Raw genomic sequence first — 6,466 nt, 5'->3', positions numbered from 1 at the left:
ACAAACCAATGAATGAACCAAATTTCATAATGGCGATGGAAGTTATTAAATCGAGGAATACACAATAATTGTTCACAAGAATTTGATAGAAGTGATAATACGAACGGATTATTATATTCATTGCTCTATATATACGGTGACCATTCCGTATCGATATATGCTACTGTCACGCGCGTATCCAACCATATTTCCATACTAAAATAATTTGTATTTATACACGAGACTGACGGGTTCGTGTCCCATTAAACGAACAAATACTTTTTACTTCGCTTGCTCGTTAACGCAACGCTTTCAACGTTCGTTTTATCCGCATATTGCATATTGTATCGAATAATTTCGGACAAATCTTTATTTATTACGAAACGATACGTTCCACCGCGCGAACATCAAAGTGTCACCGATCAATTTCTCGATCGTAGATCCATTTATCGCATCTCATTGTCTCACGTCAAAAATAGGGGGGGAGAAGATATCTCCTTTAATTTCAACTGCTCGTAATCCTCGAAACACGCCTCCCCTCCCCTTCCATCCGCGCAAAGTCGAAAAGTATCGAGCCGGGATCCATGATGGCGGCTCGTTTCACGATTAAAACGTTAACCAACGAACCTCTTTATCACTTTTCGATCGCCGTTCGAATCTGTTCCCGAGGAGTTACTTTCGTCCTCCATCCCCTGTAAAAGAGGAGGAGGAGGAGGAGGATCTCTCCTTTGGCGAGAGATAGAGCGGAGAGGAGGGGTGGGATAAAGTCGCTATCCCCTACGATCCTCTTCCTCCTCCTCTTCTTTCCCTTTTAGTTCCGGTGACTTCCGGAATATACGCCCGAAATATCCGACTAAACTATCCCTCGTGGATCTCTCTCTACTTGGAGTTCAAATAGAATTGGTCCGTCTGGAAAAACGAAACCGTAAATATTTACTGACCTCCTTTTAGTGGACACACGGGGGAAAGAGAGGGAGGGAAGAGGGAACATGGCCAAGGAAAGGGTAGAAGTCATTACTTCTGGCACGCGATAACGCGACAGGGTAAACGTTACAGCCGTAAAAACATCTCTGGCCAAGGTTCTCCGCACGATTTAATAATCCTCTGCTATTAATACCGCGCGAAATTTCGCAAAGTTATGGGTCCAATATGGGTAAAAATCTGAGGATAGAAGATTTTTGAAAGATCCTTTTTATTTCTTTTCTTTTTTTAATTAACGATGAGGAGGAGTTGCAAAGAGTATTTACTCGCTTTACTTACCTTTGGGTTCGCCAGTAAATGGAAGACAAGATGATGTAATTGGAATTTGGTAATTGGAAAGGGACGATTGGAGAAGGATTAAGAGAAAAGAAAGATTATTATTAGTTTTATTGATGTTGTTGCACGCAATATTATTCTCGAAATTGCGTAATCCCATTCAGAATGCAATTTCATAATTTTTCTCGAATACAATGCATCCACAATTTCTCCCCGCAACGATTCCATATCCCTGCATTCCCGTCCCGGCCAGAAGATATACGACGAAACAGTTGTAACACTTTTGCGTGCACGCGTCGCGATGGTATTTGTATTTAAAAAAAGGAAAAAAACTTGAAGCGCCGCTCTATGGAAGCGTTTACTTTGCGTTTGAGATTTCGAATCTTTTTCCAGAAAAAAAGAAAAAGAAGAAAAAATTCTACGCGTTTTCAAAAAGTGGCGCGAATTATCCAAGGACACGATTTATATTTCACGCGTGCGCGTAAAAATGGGAAAAATAATTTTTTATTTTCGTTTCTCGGGAGAAAAAAAGAAGCCACACTCGGTTAACCGATGTGAGAATGCACTTCGCTTTAATATCGATACACTCGTTAATCAAGTTTTTTCCCGGGTTATTTCCACGGAATACGCCGTGGAAGGGAAAGTTTAAATTACACGCAAAACTAATTACCAGAAGGAGGATAAAACAAAATACACCGTAAAGTGGCCTTTTCACTCGCGTTACGTTCCACAATGGTTGCACTCCGAAACCAATGGAATATAAATGCGAGATTGGGGTGTCGCGAAACGAAACTCGAGTGAAATTTTTTTCAACGAGCGCATCGTTATTTTTCGAAAGAGAAGGAGAAGAGGGAAAACTTTGACGAATTGGAAAAATTCGAAAGGTGAAAAACCTTTCCGTCGAAATCGATCCGAAAAACCGGCGATCTCCGCGGCAGGGTTGTTTCCACGGTTGGCACCATTGCGAAACCGTTTGCGGGCCGATAAAAGAAAGGAGAAGAAACGGGAGGAGAACGCGAAGAGAGGAGGAAAGGAAGGGGGAGGGGGCGACGGAAAGGGAGGCGGGGGCGGTGGACCGTTTGGGGTGGAAGGGGAAGAAGGAATAACATAAAAATGTTGGCGGCACTCCAAAGAGCTTGCCAACTCTCAAACGACTACTAAATCAAAATACCAACCGCTGCATGCACGGGGGCATACCAAGCCGAGTTAAATTTTATTCGAAATCCTTTTATCGCAAAACCTATTTCCCCGGCAAAAATGTAAATCTTGCTTACCTCGTTCCAGCCTTTCTCTCTGAATCGGCTATCCCCCCGCTTCTCCCGCGTGTAACAGCGCCCACCACGACCAAAACTGTCGTGTTGTCGCTACATTCTTCCTCCTATCCTCGCCCTGACTCCTAGGTTACTTACCCTCGGGCCATTGCGTGATAATCTCGCGCGAAGAAACGTTGAAACGTCAAGGGGATGTTTAGGAGAGACTTCTCTCTAAAGAGCTCTTTCCCTCTTTTTAGGTAAAATTAAACGATTAAATATATATATATATATATTTATTTATTATATATATTTAATATATATATTTATNTATATATATATATTTAATATATATTAAATATTATATATTAATTATATTATTTAATATTATATATATATATATATAAATCTTGAGATGTATGTATTTATTTAATTTGTAGAGAGTGGCAAGGACTATGTTTTCGAAAGTAATTTCGATTATTTCTTTAAGCAGGAGAAAATAAAATTCCCTGCGACCATTATAATTGCCCTTAATCGAGAAAAAAGGAACACCCAATTTATTTTGCCAAATAAATAACGAGCTGCCTCCTTTAATCTCATTCTTAATAAAATTTCTTTGTATACACACGCAACTCGTTAGAAATAGGTCGATTCGCGATCAGATATCGTGGAAACGAGAAATAGGAGATTCGAAATGGAAGCAACGTTAACCATTTCGTAGAATTTCGGTTAAATATCTGCGCGAGTAGAATTTTCTGGTTAATTCTCCAAATGGAATTGGAAATGTCAAAAGTTTCTTCCTCCGTCCAGCTAAAATGATTTTTAGAACCGTGAAAAAGTTGCTCGTTAGTAGTTTTGAGGAAAAAATCTATAAATTAATTTGAAATTCGTGGAATATAACCAGAAACGAAGATACTTTTTAATTCGTTATCGACTCGTGAATTGAATTTTCCCGAAAATTTCTCGATTCGAAAATATTTCGAATCTTTCTCCGATTCTTCTTCCAAAAGTGAAGCAAAAAATTACGTATTACGGATTATAATTTTTCCAAGATTTTTCAAAAATTCTTCGAAACGAAAAATAAAAAATTACGAATATTCTCACAATTTTTCCAAAAATTTCAAAAATTACATTATTTTGAAGCATCATTTTCCAATTCTTTTTCCCCTTCCACAAAACTGATGAAAAATTACGCGATAATTATTTGCAAAAGGGAGGAGTGACAGGTATCAGGAATAAATAAAATACCAAAAAGGAAAGAGAGAGAAAGAGAGAGAGAATGGGCGCATAAATAACGAAAACTTTTGAATTATTTCGTTATCTATAAATAAGCGGTTGGCCGCGCCACTTCACCATTGCCCGCACCCTATTCATCCTTTGGCCGTAGATCAACTTTTCTTCTCGCGTTTACGCCGCCCGAGCATACGTGTACACCCTCCTCCCCCGATCTAAAAAGCGTAATGTCGAGTATCGAGGAAGAAAAAGTATCAGCCCCCGCGGAAACGGCTTCGCCCCTTTCCTTCGATGCCATTCAACCGGCTGCTTTTCCATTCATAGGGAAATTTTTCTTTCTTCCTCTCCCTCTTCCTCTTCCTCTTCTTCGAGCAAAAGCGGTGGACGGCCAAGGGAAAATTTTTCAACTTTAATATAAGCGGCAGCTCCGGTCCGGCTGCTCCTCGCCGTCCGTCAGCTTTCCTCCTCCTTTCACAGGGAGGCAATCGTTGAACGATGGGTAAGCGCTACCTTTTCCCGAGAATTTCACTTTGTTTTCCTTCGACCTTTGATTCCTTTCCCACAACAATCGATAGCCGAAGCTTTCCCTTTTCATTTTTCCTCCGTTTTTCGTCACTTCATTCGAGGGAATATACGGAATATTTGGGAAGGGAGAAAAATGAAGAGAGATTCTCGAAAGGGGGCCACTTTACTTTTTCGATAATAGTGATCGTTTCATTTTCTTTTCCTAGATTTTCTGCGGTTGATCAGTGGTCGAATGTCAACTATGATAGAACGAAAATAATAGATTTAAATTTAAGTGTGGTGCGTGCGAGTAAAGAAGGGACAAGGGAAGAGTTTAAGAATAGACTAGCCACGATCAGACAGGTGGTGGTATATTATTGAACTGAATAAGTAGAATGAAAGAGTCGGACAATACAAAAAGAAAGTTATTGGAGAAATATTATCACGATTATTATGATCTAGGTAGAGTAAAGAAAAATAGTTGTCTAAGTACAAATAGAATCGTATAAATAGAACATATCACGATCATTGTCAGATAGTAGTCTATAGTATCTATAGTCGAGGAGAATAAAACAATTGGTAGTATAGAATCATTATAGTAGAGAAATATTATCACGAGGATTATTATGATCTAGGTAAATCTAGATATGGCACAGTGAAATAGTTGCAATCAAACAAGAGAAGAGTCTAAGTAGAACAGATTAACTATGATCGGACAAAAGTGTACGTCGTTGAGCTGGATAAGTAGAATGGAAGAGTCATTGTCGGACAATACAAAAAGAAAGTGATTGGAGAAATATTATCACGATTATTATGATCTAAATAAAGTAAAAAAAATAGTTGTCTAAGTACAAATAGAATCGTATAAATAGAACAGATCACGATCATTATCAGATAATAGTCTATACAAAAATAATAATGAGAGAATTGGAAATATAGAATCATTATAGTAGAGAAATATTATCACGAGGATTATTATGATCTAGATATGGTAGAGTAAAGAAAAATAGTTGTCTAAGTACAAATAGAATCGTATAAATAGAACAGATCACGATCATTGTCAGATAGTAGTCTATAGTATCTATAGTCGAGGAGAGTAAAACAATTGGTAGTATAGAATCATTATAGTAGAGAAATATTATCACGAGGATTATTATGATCTAGGTAAATCTAGATATGGCGCAGTGAAATAGTTGCAATCAAACAAGAGAAGAGTCTAAGTAGAACAGATTAGCTATGATCGGACAGGTGTACGTCGTTGAGTTGAATAAGTAGAATAGAAGGATCGTTTGTCAGACGGTAGTCTATATGAGAAGAGTAGTGAGATAATTGGTAATATAGAATCGTTATAGTAATGAGACAAATATTATCATAAGGATTATTATGATCCTAGTGAAAAAATTAAATAGTTGCAGACAAAGAGTCTAAGTAGAACAGATTAGCTATGATCGTGGTACAGGTGTATGTCGTTGAGCTGGATAAGTAGAATAGAAGGATCGTTGTCAGACGGTAGTCTATATGAGAAGAGTAGTGAGATAATTGGTAATATAGAATCGTTATAGTAATGAGACAAATATTATCATAAGGATTATTATAATCCTAGGTATGGCCTAGTGAAAAAGTTAAATAGTTGCAGATAAAGAGTCTAAGTAGAACAGATTAGCTATGATCGGACAGGTGTACGTCGTTGAGCTGGATAAGTAGAATGAAGAGATCATTGTCAGACAGTAGTACAAGAAGAATAAAGGAGACAAGTGGTATAAGAGTCGTTATAGTGTCGGGCAAGCAGAATAGGAATAGAAAATCTTTTTTAATTATCGCCAAACTAAATCAGAGCGAAATAATTATTAATTATTATAATTTTAGGAATATTCGAAGCGTAAATTCGAACGAATGATAAAACGAATAATTTAATAACTTTAAACGGACGAATCGGATAAAATTTCACAATTTCATTCACAATCCGCACTGATAATGACATAGTTCAGGCAGCAAATTATTGAATATCCCGTAATAAACGTAAGGGAAATTAAGTTACGTTGATTAATAAAGGGAGTAATTGCACGAAGGGAGCTAATTGCAGTAATTATAGACTATACTTTACTAAATTTTATCCGAAAGTGAGGAACAATGATCGTGGCTCGATCACACAATATTTGAAATATGCATATATGTATATATAAATTACAAACCGAGGAAGCCTCGTTCAAAAACTCGCGAGATTTTCTCCGTGTATCAATTAC

General features: G+C 37.6%; 1 long non-coding RNA gene across 1 annotated transcript; it reads left to right on the top strand.

Moving 5' to 3' along the window:
• Positions 1-5,409: 5,409 nt before the first annotated feature.
• LOC116185152 lies at positions 5,410-5,975 on the top strand. The gene is made up of 3 exons (XR_004149926.1): positions 5,410-5,485; positions 5,698-5,735; positions 5,952-5,975. It is a non-coding gene; the product is annotated as an uncharacterized LOC116185152 (long non-coding RNA).
• Positions 5,976-6,466: the final 491 nt, after the last annotated feature.

Source organism: Apis dorsata, unplaced genomic scaffold (genome assembly GCF_000469605.1).
Source record: "Apis dorsata unplaced genomic scaffold, Apis dorsata 1.3 scaffold_9, whole genome shotgun sequence".
NCBI classification, from domain to species: Eukaryota; Metazoa; Arthropoda; class Insecta; order Hymenoptera; family Apidae; genus Apis; species Apis dorsata.
Note: the sequence above shows the minus strand (reverse complement) of the source record. Positions and strands in the feature narration are given on the sequence as shown.